Raw genomic sequence first — 23,138 nt, forward strand, 5'->3', positions numbered from 1 at the left:
TTGCCTACTGTGTGTAGGACCCCCTCACATGGGTTATCTGGTTTAAACAATAATTTTCTTCAGAGCCTTCATACTGTATGAAATTCCTGACAGAAAATTCGGATCCTCTGTGCTTACATTAGCAACTGATAGGGAGATGCATTAGAGAGAGTAATCATTACATCTCTTGTGCTCCATGTGTGAGTTTGTCCAAATGGATCATGTTGAACTCAAATGTTAGTTTTTGATGTCAGCTTTTTCTAGAAACCTGCTTTGCTCCTTAATTATTTTCTATCTTTTTTTTTAACATCTTTATTGGAGTATAATTGCTTTACAATGTTGTGTTAGTTTCTGCTGTATAAAAAAGTGAATCAGCTATATGTATACATATATCCCCATATCCCCTCCCTCTTGCGTCTCCCTCCCACCCTCCCTATCCCACCCCTCTAGGTGGCGAAGAAGCACTGAGTTGACCTCCCCATGAGATGCAGTGCTTCCCACTAGCTATTTTACATTTGGTAGTGTATACATATCAGTGCTACTCTCACTTCGTCCCAGCTTACCCTTCCCACTCCCAGTGTCTTCAAGTCCATTCTCTACGTCTGCGTCTTTATTCCTGTCCTGGCCCTAGGTTCATCAGAACCATTTTTTTTTTTTTTTTTACATTCCATATATATGTGTTAGCATATGGTATTTGTTTTTCTCTTTCTAACTTACTTCACTCGGTATGACAGACTCTAGGTCCATCCAGCTCACTACAAATAACTCAATTTCGTTTCTTTTTATGGCTGAGTAATATTCCATTGTATATATGTGCTACATCTTTATCCATTAATTTGTTGATGGACCCTTAGGTTGCTTCCGTGTCCTGGCTATTGTAGATAGAGCTGCAGTGAGCATTGTGGTACATGACTCTTTTTGAATTATGGTTTTCTCAGGGTATAGGCTCAGTAGTGGGATTGCTGGGTCATATGGCAGTTCTATTTTTAGTTTTTTAAGGAACCTCCATACTGTTCTCCATAGTGACTTTATCAATTTACATTCCCATCAACAGTGCAAGAGGGTTCCCTTTTTTCCACATCCTCTCCGGCATTTATTTTTTGTAGATTTTTTGATGATGGCCATTCTGACTGGTGTGAGGTGATACCTCATTGTAGTTTTGATTTGCATTTCTCTAATGATTAGTGATGCTGAGCATCCTTTCATGTGTTTGTTGGCAATCTGTATATCTTCTTTGGAGAAATGTCTATTCAGATCTTCTATCTATTTTTGGATTGGGTTGCTTGTTTTTTTGATATTGAGCTTCATGAGCTGCTTGTATATTTGGGAGATTAATCCTTTGTCAGTTGCTTCATTTGTAAATATTTTCTCCCATTCTGAGGGTTGTCTTTTCGTTTTGTTTATAGTTTCCTTTGCTGTGCAAAAGCTTTTAAGTTTCATTAGGTCCCATTTGTTTATTTTTGTTTTTATTTCCATTTCTCTAGGAGGTGGGTCAAAAAGGATCTTGCTGTGATTTGTGTCATAGAGTGTTCTGCCTATGTTTTCCTCTAAGAGTTTTATAGTGTCTGGCCTTACATTTAGGTCTTTAATCCATTTTGAGTTTATTTTTGTGTATGGTGTTAGGGAGTGTTCTAATTACAGTTTTTTACACATAGGTGTCCAGTTTTCCCAGCACCACTTATTGAAGACACTGTCTTTTCAACATTGCCTCCTTTGTCATAGATTAGTTGACCATATGTATGTATGACCATATGTATCTCTGGGCTTTCTATCCTGTTCCATTGATCTATATTTCTGTTTTTGTGCCAGTACCATACTGTCTTGATTACTGTAGCTTTGCAGTATAGTCTGAAGTCAGGGAGCCTGATTCCTCGAGCTCCGTTTTTCTTTCTCAAGATTGTTTTGGCTATTCGGGGTCTTTTGTGTTTCCATACACATTGTGAAATTTTTTGTTCTAGTTCTGTGAAAAATGCCATTAGTAGTTTGATAGGGATTGCACTGGATCTGTAGGCTGCTTTGGGTAGTATAGTCATTTTCACAGTGTTGATTCTTCCAATCCAAGAACATGGCATATCTCTCCATCTGTTTGTATTGTCTTTAATTTCTTTCATCAGTGTGTTATAGTTTTCTGCATACAAGTCTTTTGTCTCCTTAGGTAGGTTTATTCCTAGGTATTTTATTCTTTTTGTTGCAGTGGTAAAGGGGAGTGTTTCCTTAATTTCTCTTTCAGATTTTTCATCATTAGTGTATAGGAATGCAAGAGATTTTTGTGCATTAATTTTATACCCTGCTACTTTACCAAATTCAGTGATTAACTCTAGTATTTTTCTGGTAGTACCTTTAGGATTCTCTATGTATAGTGTCATGTCATCTGCAAACAGTGAAAATTTTACTTCTTTTCTGATTTGGATTCCTTTTATTTCATTTTCTTCTCTGTGCTATGGCTAAAACTTCCAAAACTAAGTTGAATAATAGTGGTGAGAGTGGACAACCTTGTCTTTTTCCTGATCTTAGAGGAAATGTTTTCAGGTTTTCACCATTGAGAATGATGTTGGCTGTGGGTTTGTCATATATGGCCTTTATTATGTTGAGGAAAGTTCCCTCTATGCCTACTTTCTGGAGAGTTTTGATCATAAATGGGTGTTGAAATTTGTCGAAAGCTTTTTCTGCATCTACTAAGATGATCATATGGTTTTTATCCTTCAGGTTGTTAATATGGTGTATCACATTGACTAATTTGCCTGTATTGAACAATCCTTGCATTCCTGGGATAAACCCCACTTGATCATGGTGTATGATCCTTTTAATGTGCTGTTAGATTCTGTTTGCTAGTATTTTGTTGAGGATTTTTGCATCTATGTTCATCAGTGATATTGGCCTGTAGTTTTGTTTTTTTGTAACATCTTTGTCTGGTTTTGGTATCAGGGTGATGGTGGCCTCGTAGAATGAGTTTGGGAGTGTTCCTCCCTCTGCTATATTTTGGAAGAGTTTGAGAAGGATAGGTGTTAGCTCTTCTCTAAATGTTTGATAGAATTCGCCTGTGAAGCCATCCGGTCCTGGGCTTTTGTTTGTTGGAAGACTTTTAATCACAGTTTCAATTTCAGTGCTTGTGATTAGTCTATTTATATTTTCTATTTCTTCTTGGTTCAGTCTCGGAAGGTTGTGCTTTTCTAAGAATTAGTCCATTTCTTCCAGGTTGTCCATTTTATTCGCATATAGTTGCTTGTAGTAATCCCTCATGATTCTTTGCATTTCTGCAGTATCAGTTGGTACTTCTCCTTTTTCATTTCTAATTCTGTTGATTTGAGTCTCTTCCCTTTTTTTCTTGATGAGTCTGGCTAATGGTTTATTAATTTTGTTTATCTTCTCAAAGAACCAGCTTTCAGTTTTATTGATCTTTACGATTGTTTCCTTCATTTCCTTTTCATTTATTTCTGATCTGATCTTTATGATTTGTTCCCTTCTGCTAACTTTGGTGTTTTTTTTTTTGTTCTTCTTTCTCTAATTGCTTTAGGTGTGAGATTAGGTTGTTTATTTGAGATGGTCTTTGTTTCTTGAGGTAGGACTATATTGCTATAAACTTCCCTCTTAGAACTGCTTTTGCTGCATCCCATAGGTTTTGGGTCATTGTGTTTTCATTGTCATTTGTATCTAGGTATTTTTTTGATTTCCTCTTTGATTTCTTCAGTGATCTCTTGGTTATTTAGTAGTGTATTGTTTAGCCTTAATGTGTTTGTATTTTTTACAGTGTTTTTCGTGTATTTGATATCTATTGTCATAGCATTGTGGTCAGATAAGATACTTGATACAATTTCAATTTTCTTAAATTTACCAAGGCTTGGTTTGTGACCCAAGATATGATCTGTCCTGGAGAATATTCTATGAGCACTTGAAAAGAAAGTGTATTCTGTTGTTTTTGGATGGAATGTCCTATAAATATCAATTAAGTCCATCTTGTTTAATGTATCATTTAAAGCTTAAAGTTTCATTATTTATTTTCATTTTGGATGATCTGTCCATTGGTGAAAGTGGGGTGTTATAGTCCCCTTCTAAGATTGTGTTACTGTTGGTTTCCCCTTTTATGGCTGTTAGCCTTTGCCTTATGTATTGAGGTGCTCCTATGTTGGGTGCATAAATATTTACAATTGTTATATCTTCTTCTTGGATTGATCCCTTGATCCTTATGTAGTGTCCTTCTTTTCTCTTGTGAAATCTGTTTTGTCTGATTTGACAATTGCTACTCCAGCTTTCTTCTGATTTCCATTTTCATGGAATATCCTTTTCCATCCCTTCACTTTCAGTCTGTATGTGTCCCTAGGTCTGAAGTGGGTCTCTTGTAGACAGCATATATGTGGATCTTGTTTCTGTATCCATTCAGCCAGTCTATGTCTTTTGGTTGGAGCATTTAATCCACTTATGTTTAAAGTAATTATCAATATGTATGTTCCTATTACTATTTTCTTAATTGTTTTGGCTTTGTTTTTGTAGGTCTTTTCCTTCTCTTGTGTTTCCTGCCTTGAGACGTTCCTTTAGCATTTGTTGTAAAGCTAGCTTGGTGGTGCTGAATTCGCTTAACTTTTGCTTGTCTGTAAATGTTTTAATTTCTCCATCAAATCTGAATGAGATCCTTGCTGGGTAGAGTAATCTTGGTTGTAGGTTTTTCCCTTTCATCACTTTAAATATGTCCTGCCACTCCCTTCTGGCTTGCAGAGTTTCTGCTGAAAGATCAGCTGTTAACCTTGTAGGGATTCCCTTGTATATTATTTGTTGCTTTTCCCTTGCTGCTTTTAATATTTTGTCTTTGAATTTAATTTTTGATAGTTTGATTAGTATGTGTCTTGGCATGTTTCTCCTTGGATTTATACTGTATGGGACTTTCTGCGCTTCCTAGACTTGATTGACTATTTCCTTTCCCATGTTAGGGAAGTTTTCAACTATAATCTCTTGAAATATTTTCTCAGACCCTTTCTTTTTCTCTTCTTCTCCTCGGACCCCTATAATTCAAATGTTGGTATGTTTAATATTCTCCCAGAAGTCTCTGAGACTGTCCTCAATTCTTTTCATTCTGTTTTCTTTATTCTGCTCTGTGATAGTTATTTCCACTATTTTATCTTCCAGGTCACTTATCCATTCTTCTGCCTCAGTTATTCTCCTATTGATTCCTCCTAGAGAGTTTTTAATTTCATTTATTGTGTTGTTCATCATTGTTTGTTTGCTCTTTAGTTCTTCTAGGTCCTTGTTAAACTTTTCTTGTATTTTCTCCATTCTATTTCCAAGATTTTGGATCATCTTTACTATCATTACTCTGCATTCTTTTTCAGGTAGACTGCCTATTTCCCCTTCATTTGTTTTATCTGGTGGGCTTTTTCCTTGCTCCTTCATCTGCTGCATATTTCTCTGTCTTCTCATTTTGCTTAAGTTACTGTGTTTGGAGTCTCCTTTTCACAGGCTGCAGGTTCGTAGTTCCCGTTGTTTTTGGTGTCTGTCCCCAGTGGGTGAGGTTGGTTCAGGGGCTTGTGTAGGCTTCCTGGTGGAGAGACTGGTGCCTGTGTCCTGGTGGGGAGGCTGGATCTTGTCTTTCTGGTGGGCAGAGCTGTGTCCGATGGTGTGTTTTGGGGTGTCTGTGAACTTAGTATGATTTTAGGCAGCCTCACTGCTAATGGGTGGGGTTGTGTTTCTGTCTTGCTAGTTGTTTGGCATGGGGCATCCAGCACTAGAGCTTGCTGGCTGTTGGGTGATGTTAAGTGGTGCTGGGAGGTCTCTGGTGGTCCAATATGCTGAACTCGGCTCTCCCACCTCAGAGGCTCAGGCCTGACACCAGGCCAGAACACCAAGACCCTGTCAGCCACACAGCTCAGAAGAAAAGGGAGAAAACAAGAAAGAAAAATTAATTAATTAATAGTAAAATAAAAATAATTATTAAATTTAAAAGTAATAAAAAAAAGAAGAGAGCAACCAAACCAATAAACAAATCCATCAATGATAACAAGCCTTAAAAACTATACTAAGATAAACATAAAAATCAGAAACAGTCAGTTGCAGACAGCATATCCCAAGTCTACAGTTGATCCCAAAGTCTGCTGCCTCAATTTTGCATTGATTCGTTGTCTATTCAGGTATTCCACAGATGCAGGGTACATCAAGTTGCTTGTGGGGCTTTATTCCACTGCTCCTGAGGCTGCTGGGAGAGGTTTCCCTTTCTCTTCTTTTGTTTGCACAGCTCCGGGGTTCAGCTTTGGATTTGGCCCCGCCTCTGCGTGTAGGTCGCCTGAGGGCGTCTGTTCCCCACCCAGACAGGATGGGGTTAAAGCAGCAGCTGATTAGGGGGCTCTGGCTCACTCAGAACACGGGGAGGGAGGGGTATGGATGTGGGGCGAGCCTGAGGCAGCAGAGGCCGGTGTGACGTTGCACCAGCCTGAGGAGCGCCGTGCGTTCTCCCGGGGAAGTTGTCCCTGAATCACGGGACCCTGGCAGTGGCGGGCTGCACAGGCGCCCCGGAAGGGAGGTGTGGACAGTGACCTGTGCTCGCACACAGGCTTCTTGGTGGCGGCAGCAGCAACCTTATCGTCTCATGCCCGTCTCTGGGGTCCGCGCTGATAGCCGTGGCTCGCGCCCATCTGTGGAGCTCATTTAGGCGGTGCTCTGAATCCCCTCTCCTTGTGCACCCTGAAACAATGGTCTCTTGCCTCTTAGGCAGTTCCAGACTTTTTCCCAGACTTCCCCCCAGCTAGCTGTGGCGCACTAGGCCCCTTTAGGCTGTGTTCACTCAGCCAACACCAGTCCTCTCCATGGGATCCGACCTCTGAAGCCTGAGCCTCAGTTCCCAGCCTTCACCTGCCCCGGCGGGCGAGCAGACAAGCCTCTCTGGCTGGTGAGTGCTGGTCGGCACCAATGCGGGCATCTCTTCGCTTTGCCCTCTGCACCCCTGTTGCTGCGTTCTCCTACGTGGCTCCGAAGCTTCCCCCCTTCCTCCCGCCAACCATCCCCTGTTTCCACAAGTGAAGGGGCTTCCTAGTGTGTGGAAACTTTTCCTCCTTCACAGCTCCCTCCCACTGATGCAGGTCACGTCCCTATTCTTTTGTCTTTTTCTTTTTTGTTTTGCCCTACCCAGGTACGTGGGGAGTTTCTTGCCTTTTGGGAGGTCTGAGGTCTTCTGCCAGCGTTCAGTAGGTGTTCTGTAGGAGCTGTTCCACATGTACATGTATTTCTGATGTATTTGTGGGGAGCAAGGTGATCTCCGCGTCTTCCTCCTCTGCCATCTTGAAGGTTCACATCCCTATTTTATTCAGTTTAACAGCCAAGCATGAATGTAAAGGTTTTGGATGTTTGACCCTGTTGTTCCAATCATTTCTATGAAGTATTACACATACATGCAGATTTAAAAAAAAAAAAGCTATTTGTGGTTTGTCTTCAGAAGATATAAAAGCATAAATCCAGTAACGTAGGTACCTTCTTTCTGTGGGCCGAGGTGGCTCGTCCATGCCTACCTGCTAGAATGTTCCTGATTTGCTACTTTTCTCTCACTCTTTTGTCTTTATTAAAGCTGGTTGATCTATTACTGCTACTTGCAAAACGTTTAACGAGTTTCAGAGTTCTCCCTCAAAACTGCACGATATTTGCAAAATCTGTTCTGTGTGCCATTCAGAAGAAGGAGCTGTTTCTGCCTTTTTACATACCTGTCCCGTGAAATAAATCTGAGTCTTAACCAGCAGAACTGTAACATTGGGGGGCTGGCTGTGATCTGGACTCTGCCATCCATAACTGTCTGTTGCCACTTGTCCTGCAAGGTGTTTGATCTGCAGGGTGTCTTAGGCTGAGCCCCAATACTTGGGGGGCTGTGGCTGCAGTGATGCTTCTATCCCAGCTGCCAGTCAAAGCAAGCTGTAAGGAGTGAGCACAGAAGGGCAAGGGCTGCGTGTAGCTGATGAGCGTTCTGTGAGCCCACCTCAAGGGCAGGCTCCTCAGCTGGCCCAAAAGAGCCCTGTGCTTCACAGACCTGCTTCGGCCAGATGTCAAGTCCAGGTTTTCTGCAAGGTAGGATGGGCTGCTCCAGGGCTGTGTTCTGTTGGCTTTGAGGGGTGATCCTGGGTCCGTGATGGTCGGCACTTCCCCAAGGATCTCTGGTTGTCTTCATCTGGTTTTCCACTCTGCCTCCTGGGGCCTGGCCTGTCAGTGCACTGCTGAGAGGGCATAAATCAGGGATGCTCTCTGGTCTTTATCTCCAGTGAGGATCTCCACTGCGGGAAGGGCCCCTGGTTGATAACCGAAGGTATCGATCGGGGCCTGCTGGAGTCTGGGCCTGATGCTTATGCTGAAATGGAGTTTGCCATTATGTGTGGAGCTAAATAGTTCATTTCCTGCTGCGGGACAGAAGGAAATCACTCAAAGAAGGCTTTGGGATTGATGATCCCAATAGCTGAGAAGCTATGAAAGAAAAAAAAAATTAAGTTTTTCAGAATTGATTGCAATATTTAGAAAGATATTCTTTATCTCTTCCCAAAGCAAACTTTCCATTTGGACTTGTCAGAGTCAGCTTTTAGTGAGACCTATTTTTATGGTTCTTTTTGATTAATGGAAAGGAGCCGTTTTCTCTTCCTTCACTGTAATAAAAATCAAGCCATCGGAGGGTGCCCTTCAAAATAGAAATCAAGAGATGATTTGAACAGAATATTAATACTGCTCTTTTAAACTCCTGTTTTCGTATTCTGGTTTAATAAACGAAAGTTTCAGCCAATCTCTCCTCTAAAAGGCAATCTACATTTTGTGAAAATATGAGTGTTTCCGACAGAACTTGATCACAATCTTTCATACATTCTTTCCTATTTACAGATAGCAGCGAGAAGAAAGGCTGGGACTCATTCTTTTGTGTTTGAATAGGCTAGACAGAACATGTGATTAGATGAATTTGGGCATCTCAATCATTTTATTGTAGCTATTGTTATCGTTCAGAATTCATGGCGCATAATTTTTAATTCAAGAAGACGGAGTGGATTTCTCTCTTGGAAAAAAATGATTTCTCAGTTTCCAGCAATAAGGCTCTTCAGAATCAGGCCATGAGCTAACTGATAACACAATGGAGTGTACTTTACTATGCATTGCTTTAATTTCGCCCCATCCTACAGTCCATCTTAAAACTTTTGCCAATGATGATGTGTTCCAGAAGCTCTGAGACCCCCTCGGAATCTTCAGGAGGCATCAGGATGATTTTAATGGACCTGCCTTAAAATCTCTTTTATTGGAGCATCCTGAGTTTTTCCTGCCACCAAACCTGCATCAGCCTAGTTCACTGAAACAGTATCTCTCACCCTTTTCTCATTAGTAGCCTCCTACACTACCCTGCCACGTTGTTTTAGACATTTTTTTCCCCAATCATTCCTTTTCCCTATGAAATTTTAATGCCTCAAATATGCTGTATATCTGTTTATGTACTGTGGACCGCCATATGACCATAAACCATTGTAAAAGCTGAGATTCTTTTGCCTCCAAAGAATCAATTTCATCACCTTGGGCAATATCCCTGCCCCCCCCATACATGTACTGAAATATACACACAATACTGCCAAGTCAGTCTTACACTTTGTTTCCTTAAGGCACTATAAGTGAAAAAACCTGTTGAAATGGTTGGCTACTGATTGAAATGTAGCGATTATACTTAATGTATATTTGCACTAAAAGATGATGGGCGTTGAGTATACACCTCTTCCTGGTAATGTCGGCACTGTGGCTGCTGGGCCATTCATTAGGGGCAGTGGGGACATGGCTGGACTCAAACTGGACATCTAAAACTTGGTCTTGGTCTACAGGGGTGTCATCAGAATTCAGCCCAGTCCACTAAGGAAGCGCGAGTGCCTTCAGCCAAGCCTAGTGAGGACGCTACACATTCTTCTGTGGGGTTTTCACAGTAGCGTGGCTTCAAAGTAGCAAAGATTATCTCCCTCCCAACCTCCTCCTAATCTTCTCAACCAGGATCTGCTTCCCTTTCTCCACTTCGGTCCTACTATGTTGAGTTTTGATTTCAAAGAGGGTAAAACAGAAGAATAAGAATGACAGAGGAAAGGAGAGAAGAGAACTAGGAGGAGACATTGGGAAAGGCATTAGAAAGTGTCTGATAGGAGGGGGATGGATTATGGAAAAGTGTCTGGGAATTGTTCTAAAAACTTACAGACACTCACAGAATCTTCCCAGCAAGGCTTTGCTTACCAACATCCTCCTTTTACAATGGGGGATATAGATTAGGAAGATGGTATTATACTTACAGGGAGGTTAAGTGACTTGCCCAAGGTTACCCAGCTAGTAACCTGCAGAGCCAGGATTTGAACCCAGACAAACGAGTCCTGGGGGCCATGTCATCATCATGTACACCAAGAACCTGCCCAGTTTCCCAAATGGCTCCTTTTCCCTAGCCCCATCCTCTCGGAATTCTCCAATAGTTGGTGTTATTATCTGGAACAGTGTTTTTCTGATTGTCCTTAGCAGAGTGATATTCAGTTTCTCCTGTTTCAAAGAGTTGTCCAAGGATCTGATTTAAAATGCAGATTATCATTCTCCATGCCTGAAAGAAGAAGATCCAGAGGTTCTAAGTGGAGCCCAGAAAACTGTCATTCTAATAAGCACTCCCAGTGACTGTCCTTCAGGTGACCTCTGTACCTTCTTTCCTCGGGCCTGTGGTTGCACTTCACTCAGGTCAACTCCTTGTTGTGTCTGGTGCATTCTTGGGCTTCTGCCTAAGATTTCCTTCAAGGAGAGGACTCCAGCTGTGACAAGCCAGAAAACCACTGGTCTCACTGGTTATGTACCTGGAGGTCACAGTGCTCTTTTGAGGACATTATGACAAATTATTTTTGATTAATAAATTACCAACTTTAAGCACAGAAATTGAGTATAATGTATATATTTTATTGGTATTATCCTATTTGCATCCTGCCATATTGGGCTAATTATTAAAATCCATATAATACAATAATGTGTTAAAAGTGAGGAATTCATTCTAAAGAGAAAAATTGGTTAGAAAAACTAGATAAAAATGGGATGCATTTCCATAAAATATATGCTGTGCAATCCAATATGCTTGCTAGATCAGAACAAATTGGCCAGTGAACTTTGCAGCAGCTAAAGCAAAGAAGGAAAGTTATCAGTGTTATTCTTTGTAGTAAGCCACTTGCCCAGGAGAACAACCATTCCTACGATCAAGACCCCAGAGAGATCACTGCCCACCGTCAAATAGCAGCGTGTGAGGTTCTGGGTGGCATCTTCTCGGTAAACCCAATTGTGAAGTTCATCTCCCATTTCTACACTTCCCTTTGTGTAGTTTGAGGGAATTGCAGCAAAGCCAATTCAGTAGACGTAATCTAGCCATGGGCCAAAATGAGAGAGTCAGGCGCTCTGTTCTTCAATGATCAAGGATACATTTGAAAGCATCTAGAACTTAGGGTACATCGCCAAATTATGGCCTGTGGGTCAAATGGGAATTTTTTTCTTTTTGTATTTATAAGTAGTTGAAAAAAAAAGATTTTATGACATGAAAATTATATAAAATTCCAATTTCAGTATCAGTAATTACAACTTTATTGGAACACATAATATTCATTTATTCATGTATTTTTTATGCCTGCTTTTGTGCTACAACAGCAGTTACACAGTTGGGGCAGAGCATGTTGCTCACAAAGTCTGAAATATTTACTAGCTGGGCCTTCACTGGGAAAGCTTGCTCCTGCTTTAGATTATGTAGAAGGGGTTGGACTGCCTCTCCTTCAGTCTTGTTTTTCTCGCTCAGTTTTGCTCACTGCAGAGAGGCAAGGAGTGAAAAGTTATAGTCCCTGATGAGTAAGTAGAGGGTGTGGGTGCTCTTTTCCTTCTATTAAGGTAAGACAGGTATTTTTAAACAGTCAGTTGAACTGGGGGGAGAGACATGCCCCCGTCTCTGAAACTTGAAAAGCTGAATGGAGGCATGTGACGTGTTTGTAAGACACAACCACAATTATGAGCACACATGTACATGGGAAAAGAAACAAGCTGTTGAATCAGCAGGATCCACTGTTACTGAATCTCCCTGACTATTTGCTATTTGTTCATCCACGTCGTCATCGGCCAACATACTCTAACAGCCATGTGGGGAGCTACCATCGAGGCTTTTAAAAAGATACATGTGAGGAAACCTACTTGACAATCATTAACTTCAACTTTTTCCTAGTAATTTTTTCTGTCTAACTTTATTGAATGCTACTTGTGGAATATTTTGGCCCAGCTTCTGGAGTGCTATTATTTTAAGGAAACAGTTTGAGAACGACTAGTTTAAAACAGAAATGGACTCTTAACTCCTTTATTGCAAGACTGGCGTCTGAAATTTTCCAGACAGAGAACCTCGAAGTGATGCCGTTATCAACAAACGACTATATAATTGTATCACGATAATGATTCTTATACAGTCTGGGTGCCTGGATATGTATGTTCTTACAAGTTCAAAACATGAACATCACTGACAAGCCTGTTTGGGGTTCTTTAGAGTAAGCATATGCCAGTCCCCTGGGCATGAGTCAGTGTGGTAACAAAATTCTTAGGATGCATTTTTTTTATATTGTAGATTAGAAAAGTTGGGGAGGGCATTTTCTCCCTATCAGGTTCCAAGGGTGACGAGAGGGCTGTCCTGGCTCCAGCTGTCAATCTGTGTCTAGAAATGTCACCAATAATTTGTAACCTGGAAGTGCTTGACTTGTGGACCCCTGGTGCTAATTGGATCCACTGATTCCTATAAGATCCCCACCTGTCATCAGCTCAGCAGCAGGTATGGTACTGAAGCTGTAAAGAACCCAGGGATTACTTTAATGAGTCTGTCTGATTTCTTTTGATTTAATTATTGGACCAAAATTCTGGATTTTTTGGGAGGAAACTTCTTTGATTGTCTCTTCTAACCTTTCATTAGGATCCAAGCTGTTTAAGAAGGAGGTCAGGTTTTATCCTGGAAGACACCCCATTCTTGTGAAAGGTTCTTAGAACTTAAGGACTTGTCAGTCAGGTGGAGCTTGGTTAGAACCTGCAAGGAAAATGAATCCGGAATTCTTCTTAACTAGGAACCGACTTGTTTCACAACAGCAGCAGCAAAGTCCATGCCAGGAAGTGGGGAGCAGGTGACCTGGGGCTCTGGGTTGCTGCTGCCTGAGTTGTTTTGCTTTGGTAGTTATTTTCTTTGGTCCTTCCATATTAGAGGAGGATTCACTTGCAAACCTATTTTATCTCGCCCTGCCAGTTCCCTGTCTCTAAAAACAGAGACTGTCTTGTCGTGGGGTACCGTCCTCTGGGAGAAACACGAATACATTTGGATGGGCTCCAGCCTCCCTGGCTGTGCTTTGATACCACAAATGAGGCTACCAGTGTCCTTTTCTTAGCAGGGCACTCGCACGAGCTGTTTGTGATGAAGGGGACGTGGGCTGCTCTGACTACAGACTGTCACCACCTTCAGCTGGGCTGAAGCACTGTGGTCTTTGTCAGAATATTCTCCTTACGTTGTCTACATCAGAAAAATATGTGCTTACATTCTTATGTTTAGCTAGATGGATAGAATGTAAATGCCTCCCTTCCCCAAACATACCCCATCAGCCACCTGAAAACCCCACAAGGACCCAAATGTTCTTTAGAAATTTGTGTTTATGGTTGAGAAGCAGCTTGCTTTTATGGTGATGGAGAACTTGGATGCCAGCAGGGAAAACACGCTTGTATTGTGCTATACTGTTTGCCCAAACTAGCAATTTAACATGCTGTCTCCATCAACCAAGGTCCAATCACTATCAACCAAATGATTGTTCTTGTTCGTGGAGCCCTGGGGCCCTTGCTGTGGCTCTCATCCAGCCCTTGCTGTGGCTGTCATCCAGGCAAGGAAAGACTTGTTAAGTCATGCAGCCCGGTCATCTGATCCCAGTGGTGTGTCTTTCTGATGCCCAGACTTGCCTGGATTTGAATAATGACAGCAAAGGGTCGTCAGCATCTTCCCTTGGGAGTTGATAATACATTCTCTTCTTGATTTGGGCATATTTTTTCATTTTGTGATTTTTTCAATCATTCCTGAGAAGCTGGCTCTCTGCTTAGGGCTCCCTTTCTCCTCCTCTTCTGGTGCTTTTCTGAGATTTATCCGTCTAGGGGATGTGGGATTTCTTAGACCTCTGCTTCGTAGTCATCTTTTTGCTAAACCCTGTCTGCTTCGGATTCCTTTGCGACGCCAGCTCTCCTCCCCTTCACTGTGAGGTTGCTGCATGACTGTACATTCCCTTCATTTTTTTTCAGCCCCTTCACTCTGTGTGCTGTTGATGGGTTCGTGCGAGAGAACGGGAGCGTGGGAAGAGAGATGTGTGGGGACCAGGGGCACCCCTCGCTAAGGACCCGTTGAGCCAATTGTTGGCTCAGGGCTGATTTGGAGTCAGAGATGCCAAAGTGGAGAAAAGACTGAAGATGCTGGTTTTCCAAGATCTGAGATGGAAACTGTGAAACTGAAAAACAGGCTCTTACAATCCCACCACCTGACATTTTTTTTGGATCAGATCGCTGGCCTGGATGTTCAGCAATTGAACTAGTTTCCTTCCAGGTCACTGTCTCTCATCTTTGTTCTCTGTTCTCCCTATGACTGTGCTTCTTTCCTGTAACCACAGATGATGATATCAGGGGTGGAGGAGATCCCTGAGATCATCCCGTGCAGTCCCCTGCCTTCAGTTAGATATGAAGACGGAAGCCTCACAGAGGCAATGACTTCTTCAAGGTCACACAGCAAGCTGGTGGAGGAGCCGGGACCAGCAGCCCAGATCCTGAATCCCAGGCCAAAGCTGTCTTCTCTAATAGATCACTGGTTCAACCTGTGGATTCAGAAAAGTTAACTTCCGCTGAAGCAGCTGCCTCCGAGGCTGCTCAGAAAGTAATGGTGTGCGTCCATTTGTAAGAGAGAAAGGGCAAGGAAAAGACTCACAGCACTGAGAGAAGAAATATCAGCTAAACCTTCAGTTACTCTTCTGTAGGAAAACTGAAATGAACACAGCATGTGATACCAAATTAAGTGATTTGACTTGGAAGCTACTGTAATTCACATCTTCTGGGTTTTCTCCCCTTCAAAAAATAAGGTATTTTCTATCTTTTTAAGCAATAAAGAGTGGTCTAGGCATTATTTAATCATCCAAACTTTCTTTACCTACAATTCTTGAACCAGGTGGTACATAATTGGATAATTATAATTTGGAATCTGGAATAAAGTCTTTTAAGTAGATCCTATGGTAGGCAGCAACATGTATGACTAATAATAAGGTGACATCCCCTGGTTGTAAATTCCTTTGCCTCTGATACTGTTTATAATTTGCCCTTGAGCTGTCCTGTGGTCTGTTACCCAGTCATCATTTTTTTTCCACTGGCACGTGCACGTGAGAATGGGCTGTTGAAAATGTGCTGTTCCCTACGTGGAGACGCCTCTCAACCATAAATGAGCTTTTCTAGGGTGTTAATTATATAATTTCCTGATTCTTAACCCTAAAATGTTACCCATTAATGGCAGTGTCTCAAAATAAAGGTGAGAAAATTTCAGTTCTGAATACTTGAAACTAAGAACCTAATCTATTTCTCATGTTATAAAATGTAAAAAAGAAAGAAAAAATCAACTGAAAATTTCTCCAAAGATCTTTGTGGCTTCATACTGTAGCTTTGTTCCTTGTAATATAAAAATACTGTTTCTAAAGTGATTGAAAGTTGTCAATGTCTTCTGCCTAAGGCATCAGAGAACTGTAAAGCGGATTGAATCAAGCATCTAGACAAGAAATGTTCTAGTTGTGAGGTGGTGGTGGTGAAGAAATGTTGGGATAACGTGGGGATTTCACCTGAGATGAGGAAGTTCTTTCTAGAGGCTTCGCAGGATTAGATATCAGCAGATATATGTGACACTTTTGCCTTTCGTGTGTCTCAATGCCTGAACAGCTATATGTGTCCTTGTGTACACTAGATATTGACACCCTTCCTTTGGAAGCCATCTTTGGTTGGAGTCATATCCTTGTCACTGAGCGTAGCCTCTGTAAGTACTTGTAGGTGTGTGGACGGTGCCCGTCACCCCCCGCCAGGGCACACACCTTGTACATCCTCCTCGATGTAGTGGTACAGAGTTTTATTAAACAAAGATGTATAGCATGATAAATCTGTGAACTGGGTATAGAAACTAAGAACCTTGGCAAGTGGTCTCAGTCTTTTAAAAGTCCGTCTCACTCGGGCTCTCTGTTCTTTGGGTGTTTTCCTTCCTGTTTTGGGTCTTTCTATTTTTACCAAGCATGGTGTTTCTGGTTTGTAGGTACCCGCGCTGGGAAGAGAGCAGCTCAGCCCTTGCAAGGCTCCCCTTGAAAAGACACCCAGATTCCCAGGCCTCACAAGGTACGTCTTACACCGTCTCACTCTTGTTGTCCCCGAGCAACTCTGATAACACTCCCACTTCACCCCTCTTCACCTGAAGCACCAAGATGCTACTTCGGTGCCTTGACCAATCCCATTTACTGAGAGCTAATCTGATTCCCAGCCTAGGGGACTCTGTGGACAGTGGTTTGAGGAATGCTTCCTCCCTCACAGTGGTGGAAACACCCTCACCTGGGAACTGCCCTGATGAGAAGCCCAGAGACTCAGGCAAGGTTCCACCCATGGGGGCCTACCAGCCGTCTCATGCCGCTGGGCCAGGCACACCTATTGGAAAGATAGACTCAATGGAGTCCTTGAAATTAGCCTCCAGTGGTTTTCTTTTTTCTTTTTTTCCAGTTTTGCTTATTTATCTTTTTAGTTTTTTTTTTAATTTAATTTTTATTTTATATTAGAGTATAGTTGATTTGCAGTGTTGTGTTGGTTTCAGGTGTACAGCAAAGTGATTCAGTTATACGCATACATATATCCATTCTTTTCCAGATTCTTTTCCCGTATAGTTTATTACATAAATTTCCCTGTGCTATACAGTAGGTCCTTGTTTCTTATCTATTTTATGTATAGTAGTGTGTATATGTTAATTCCAAACTCCTAATTTATCCCTCTCCCCACCTTTCCCCTTTGATAACCACAAGTTTTTTTTGAAGTCTGTGAGTCTGTTTTGTAAATAAGTTCATTTGTATCATCTTTTTTTAGATTCCGCATGTAAGTGATATCATATGATATTTGTCTTTGTCTGACTTACTTCACTTAGTATGATAGAGCCTCCAACGATTTTCATTCTCAGACTGAGAGGACAGACCCCAAACCTCCTCTTCCCCAAGGTATTAGGATTATATCAAAAATATGTGTACTCGGGACCACCCCATGTGATCTGCTCCTTATCCTTCTGAGTTTCCTTCTGGAAAGGTTCCATCAAAGAAGGATGTTGTGCACAGTTGTGCTCAAAGCATGCATCCAGGTGATGTCGCATGAGCTCTTGGGGACTGAGGCAGGAACAGGCACTGACACGTGGCATTTAACTCTTGGGAAGGATGACGATGAATATTTCCATGTCCGTTTTCTGGAGATAATTCTTCATTTTGCTTCTTGTTACCTGTAGAATAAACTACAAACTCCTTTCCGAGAGTCTCTTTATGACTTTCCTACTCCGAAAGCCTTGTTCTTCGACATTGCCCTCCCCCCATTCTATGTTACAGATGTGTAGAACAATCAACATTTATTCATTCAATGAGTATCCGCTGATGGCATACCATAAGGCAGGTCTGTGTTAGAACTGGGGCAAAGCAGTGGACAAATGGGACCCATTGGTCCGTTCTCTCTAGAGCAGGCACATCCCTTCTGGATACTATGTTACCTGCTCACCCTTCTCTGACAGACTCACATACGTCCTAGTGATTTCTCTTATGATCCACCTGCTCCCAGAGATTTCTCTGACCGTGAATCTTAGGTTTCCTTCCTTTGTGCTACTCCACCATGGAAGGCATACCTCTGCCATAGCAACGGTCACTCTTATTTTAGACAATTGTTTACCCTGTGACCTGCTTTCTCTGCCCCTTCCTTCCGTTCAACACTCCACTCGAGTTCACGTTTCTTTGCAATTTTAAAGCAGGATCTATGTCTTATTCACATTTTTTCCTTAGGGCCTTGTACAGCATCTGACATGTAAGTGATATCATATGATATATACTAAACATTCAATAAATATGTTGTAGCATCGCTGAATGATTAACTTACTGAGGCTACTCTGATTTGAGGTTACCCAGTGTACAGAGTCATAGATTGATGTAACTGTAGGCGTGAGAGAAATTTGTAAGACCATTTCTAACCCTCCACATCACAGATGGGGCATTTCTTAGTTGAATCACAGGAAGCAATACAAATACCAAATACCCAGTGTTTGGAGCTGCAGAAAATCTGTGACAGAAATAATAATAACTGAAGTTGGAGGACATACTTCTGTTCAGCAGTCAGTCTAAGTGCTAGTCAGTAAACAGGTAGGAGTTTGTGTAATGATAGGATATGTTGAAGTCTGTTCTACTTTGTGGAGCTCAAGCTTCAGAGTCAAGGACCATAAGACATTTACTCAACTGTGAGCTCAATGATGAATCATGAGTTAACTCATTTGCCATCTTGCAGCCTTGTTCAATGAATGACTCCAAGGTGGGGGGAGAAGAATCGTTCAAGGTTAGGGTAGAATGCCCGGGATGGATTTAAGTGGAGAGGGGAGGGATGGAAATGACTTTATTAGGTGAATGGAGGTGAGACTTGAGTCTGGTATCCGGAGGAGCTGTTCTGGTCAGAGCTGTGAGGCAGGAAGGAAAGGGAGGAGTTTGCTCCTCTAGAGGAAATTAATTTTTTTTTGTCCTCTGATGTATCCTCTCTTTTCATTATCTCTTGCTTTTCCTTTTCTTTTCTCCTTGTGTTTCTCCCATAGAAATTGCCGTTTCTCTTTGGCCACAGTTCAGTTCTTTAAAATGCAGCCACCTGTGTGTGTTGAGGAGCATATGCTTTTCATCTTCTTGTAAGTTGCACTTAGAGTTGGTTAAGTTCTACCATAGTGGAATCTGTCCGAGAAAATGTCCAACAACTTGTGGAATGTGATTTGATAAAGGCAATTCTTTTTTTTTTAATTGAAGTATAGTTGATGTATAATATGATATAAATTACAGGTGTACAATACAGTGATTCACAGTTTTTAAAGGTTATACTCCATTTATAGTTATTATAAAATACTGGCTGTATTCCCTGCGTCGTCCAATATATCCTTGTAGCTTATTTTAAGCCTGATAGTTTGTACCTGTTAATCCCCTAACCCTATATTGCCCTCCCCTCTTCCCTCGCCCCAGAGGTAGACACTAGTTTGTTCTCTATGTCTGTGAGTCTGTTTCTTTTTTGTTATATTCACTAGTTTCTTGTATTCTTTAGATTCTACATATAAGTGATATCATACAGTGTTTGTCTTTCTTTGTCTGAATTATTTCACTTAGCATAATGCCCTCCAAGTCCATCCATGTTGCTGCAAATGGCAAAATTTTGTTCTTCTTTATGGCTGAGTAATATTCCATTGTATATATGTACCACATCTTCTTTATCCATTAATCTGTTGATGGACACTTAGGTTGCTTCCGTATCTTGGCAACTGTAAATAATGCTGCTGTGAACACTGGGGTGCATGTATCTTTTTGGATAAGTGTTTTTTTCTTTTTCAGACATATACCCAGGAGTGGAATTGCTGGGTCATTAGGTAGTTCTATTTTTAGTTTTTTGAGAAAGCTCCATATGGTTTTCTGCAGTGGCTGCACCAGTTTACATTCCCAACAGCATATGAGGATTCCCTTTTCTCTGCATCCTTGCCAATGTCTTTTATTTGTGTTCTTTTTGATGATATCCATTCTGACAGGTGTGAGGTGGTAACTCATAGCTGTTTTGTTTTGCACTTCCCCAAGGATTAGCGATGTGGAGCATCTTTCGTGAGTGATGAGGGCAATTCTTAAGCTAAGAATTGAGTTTTCTCACTGACAATTCATGGCCAGGCCAACTGGGTGTTTGAAGTATGTCCTCCACCTGCTTCTCTAACTGGTGGCTACTGTCCTCATCAGGCCTTTTAGCCCATCGGCTTATAATTGTTAAAACTGGCCAAAAAAGGAAAATAAAACACCAGTTTTTTTTTTATGTCTAGTTAAAACAAAAAACTCCTTTAACACGTTAAGGTCTTGAACCAGGACTGTTAAAAGAAAATACCTTTCAAGATGAAAGTGAGGTGTTAACAAAGCTTCTGACATTTATAAATGCAAAACAGTGACTTTAAGTTTAGATTTTATATCTTCAAGCAAAATTTACAAAGAAGTACTCACCATAGCCTAGATGTTCTTCCTCTGGGTTACAGAGCTCTGTAGGGCTGTAGGGAGTGACTATACCCTTAATCTATTTTATCGTGTGCACTTGTTTATGGCCTATATCCTTCCACAAACTTATAGGTAATGCAAATGAGGTCCTTTTGATAGATAGATATTTACTTTTCATTACCTAGAAATTTGACAAATAAAATATTTTTAGTCTAGTATTTTTATTCCGGTAAAGTGTTTTATCCCAGTAAACATGCTCTTTCATTCATGTACAATTTTAAATGGTTTCTTTTCTCATATTCCTGATTCTCCTTCCTTTATTGGTCAGACCAACCTATTTATTAATAAAAAATTAATAAAGGCCAGGCAACCCCTGGGTCTGAGCTTCGTAGAGGAAGAGGAGGGATGGCAAGGAACTAAGTATCTTCTGTTCAGGAAAGCTGTCATGATTTTTTTCTCAGCACGGGAAGCTAGTGTGCCCAGCAAGGAAAGCACTGTAACTCCTTTGTTTCTATATTTCCAACTTTGTGTTAATAATCATCCACTTTATCAGAAACTTCTCATTTCCTTGAAATATGCAATTTTAACAGGATTTGGTACATTCTTAAGTATCTCTACTCCATCTCCTAGCAAGTATTTTTTCCTGCAGCCATGTCAAAATTTATAATAGAGTTTGATAAAATTTTAAATATTTGATGGATTTTTAATTTTTAATATTTGAATAGCTTATATATTCCATAGTAAAATATTCAAAGCATGTAAAGGATATATATGAAAAGTAAACCTTTCCCCATTCCCTGCCTTCAGTTTCCTATTTCCAGTTCTCTTTTCCAGAAACAACCAAGATTACTCATTTCTTATGTATCCTTTCAAACATACATTTATATATGCAGAGTATTTATACTTGCCCTTCCCCCTTTGGAAGAATAGGAGTATATTACACACTGTTCTGCATTTTGTGTTCCTCACATATCTTCCTATCTCAGAAAATGTTCCAGATTGGTATTTACAGAAGTACCGTCTCATTATATTTATAGCTGCCCTTTATTCTGGTGTATGGAAATACCATAAGTTATCCAGCAAATTTCCTATTGATGAACATCTAAGTTGTTTCCAATATTTTGCTATTACCCTCCACTCTGCGGTGACTATCCTTGTACACGTGTCTTTGTGCACACATGGGAAACTATCTGTAGGATAGACTATTAGATTCAAATTGCTTGGTCAAAGGGAATAGAAGCGCATTTCAATTTCGATAGGTGTTGCCAAATTGCCCTTCAAAGATGTTTCCCCAATTTATACTCACAGTAACGTGGCTTGAGAATATGGGTTTCTCTTTAAAATGTGCACCATCTATAAAGAGAGGTAACCTGTTCAGTATTTGCCATTCCATCTTGCAATCAGCAACTAAATGAATCTGCCAGACACTACATGTAATTAAAAGCCCATTACAGTTACTCCTGAAATTAGTCAGTGTGATGCTCTGTGTCACCTTCTGCAGCTGATTAAACGCATGGTTAACATCCATGCCTCAACTTGCAATCCTGCAAGTGTTTAGTGGCTGCACCCAGAGCATTTGACAGCAGTGCTCATTGACGGGAGAGAGAATGTTCTGTGTGTTTTAGAAAAATGAAGGTCAATGTCTTCAGCCAGATGCTCTTTTGTTAGACAAGTATTTAAACTGTGATCTTATATCTCAAAATTCAGCACAATATTAACCGTGATGGGAAGTTCAGCAGGTGTTTGCTCTCCCTGCTGAAAAATGTCTGCACGTTTGACGATGGCGCGTAATAAGATTGTTTAGAGTCAACCTGAAAGGATTCTGTCTGCTTTTTATGTCAATAAAAATAAAAATGTTTTCAACCTCTGATTTTAGAATTAGAAATGTTAGTTTTATTATTATTATTGGTGGAATAAATATTTTATTTTATTTTGAATTTTATTTATTTATTTTTTAATACAACAGTTTCTTACTAGTTATCTATTTTAGACATATTAGTGTATATACGTCAATCCCAATCTCCCAGTTCATCCCACCACCACCTCGCCCCCACTTTCCCCCCTTTGTGTCCATATGTTTGTTTTCAACATCTGTGTCTCTATTTCAGCCTTGCAAACCGGTTCATCTGTACCATTTTTCTGTATTCCACATATATGCGTTAATATACAATATTTGTTTTTCTCTTTCTGACTTACTTCACTCTGTATGACAGTCTCTAGGTCCAGCCATGTCTCTACAAATGACCCAATTTGATTCCTTTTTATGGCTGAGTAATATTCCATTGTACCACATCTTCTTTATCCGTTTGTCTGTTGATGGGCATTTAGGTTGCTTCCATGACCTGGCTATTGTAAATAGTGCTGCAATGAACATTGGGGTGCATTTGTCTTTTTGAATTATGGTTTTCTTAGGGTATATGCCCAGTAGTGGGATTGCTGGGTCGTATGGTAATTCTATTTTTAGTTTTTTAAGGAACCTCCATACTGTTCTCCATAGTGGCTGTGTCAATTTACGTTACCACCAACAGTGCAAGAGAGTTCTGTTTTCTCCACACCCTCTCCAGCATTTGATTTTTGTAGATTTTCTGATGATGTCCATTCTAACCAGTGTGAGGTGATACCTCATTGTAGTTTTGATTTGCATTTATCTAATAATTAGTGACATTGAGCAGCTTCTCATGTGCCTCTTGGCCATCTGTATGTCTTCTTTGGAGAAATGTCTATTTAGGTCTTCTGCCCATTTTTGGATTGGGTTGTTTGTTTTTTTAATATTGAGCTGCATGAGCTGTTTACATATTTGGGAGATAAATCCTTTGTCCATTGATTCATTTGCAAATATTTTCTCCCATTCTGAGGGTTGTCTTTTCGTCTTGCTTACAGTTTCCTTTGCTT

At 40.8% G+C, this 23,138-nt stretch overlaps 1 protein-coding gene across 1 annotated transcript in view; it reads left to right on the top strand.

Moving 5' to 3' along the window:
• Window positions 1-23,138, top strand: part of LOC307182394 (uncharacterized protein) — a gene marked incomplete at its 3' end in the record, with an annotated part of 88,778 nt that overhangs the window by 13,830 nt on the left and 51,810 nt on the right. The window contains exon 2 of the mRNA XM_079913620.1: window positions 16,283-16,362. The remainder of the gene's footprint in view (window positions 1-16,282; window positions 16,363-23,138) is intronic.

Source organism: Stenella coeruleoalba, assembly GCF_951394435.1.
Source record: "Stenella coeruleoalba genome assembly, chromosome: 2".
Classification (NCBI taxonomy): domain Eukaryota; kingdom Metazoa; phylum Chordata; class Mammalia; order Artiodactyla; family Delphinidae; genus Stenella; species Stenella coeruleoalba.